Source organism: Aptenodytes forsteri, unplaced genomic scaffold (assembly GCF_000699145.1).
Source record: "Aptenodytes forsteri isolate BGI_AS27 unplaced genomic scaffold, ASM69914v1 Scaffold264, whole genome shotgun sequence".
NCBI classification, from domain to species: domain Eukaryota; kingdom Metazoa; phylum Chordata; class Aves; order Sphenisciformes; family Spheniscidae; genus Aptenodytes; species Aptenodytes forsteri.
Genome location: NW_008795936.1, coordinates 2,702,558 through 2,703,052, shown reverse-complemented (window position 1 = coordinate 2,703,052; position 495 = coordinate 2,702,558). Strand labels below are relative to the sequence as shown.

At 55.2% G+C, this 495-nt stretch overlaps 1 protein-coding gene across 1 annotated transcript in view; it reads right to left on the bottom strand.

Moving 5' to 3' along the window:
- IKZF2 (IKAROS family zinc finger 2) overlaps positions 1 to 460 on the bottom strand; it is a 113,661-nt gene extending 113,201 nt beyond the window's left edge. The window contains exon 1 of the mRNA XM_009285129.2: positions 280 to 460. The gene's annotated coding sequence lies outside the window, so the exon portion shown is untranslated. The remainder of the gene's footprint in view (positions 1 to 279) is intronic.
- Between the last annotated feature and the right edge of the window lie 35 nt (positions 461 to 495).

The following is a 495-nucleotide window of genomic DNA, read 5'->3' as shown; positions in this document are numbered from 1 at the left end:
GATGGATTTGAGGGGCTTTTTTTTTTGGGGGGGGGGCTGACAGCAACAAGTCATTGGAGCCCACCGCCGTGCGGGAGATGCTGCACGACCGCACTTTAGTCGGGAACCCGTCCACACACACAGAGACACACACACGCAGAGCCCCGCCGTCCCCGCAGCCGCCTCGCACACCGGACGGAGCTGTCCTCCCCACCAGGGAAAGAAAGACCGGGGGAGGGGGGGTAGGGAAGGGAAAAAAAGAAAAAGAAAGAAATAAAAAGAAGCCAGGCGCAGATTTACCTCAGCCGCGCAGGCAGTGAATCACTTCCATCACCCTTTTGTTTGTGTTTTTATTAGTGTCGGCTCTCTCTGCCTAGTGGAGGTGTGTTTGTGCACGGCAGTTGGCTATGGAAACTAAGGCAGTGGAGCTGTAGCTAAGGGTAATCCTGTTTTTACTTCCTCCATCTTCAGAGAGCAGGGTTAGCCTGGGACAGCTGGTCAAACCCCGAGAAACCG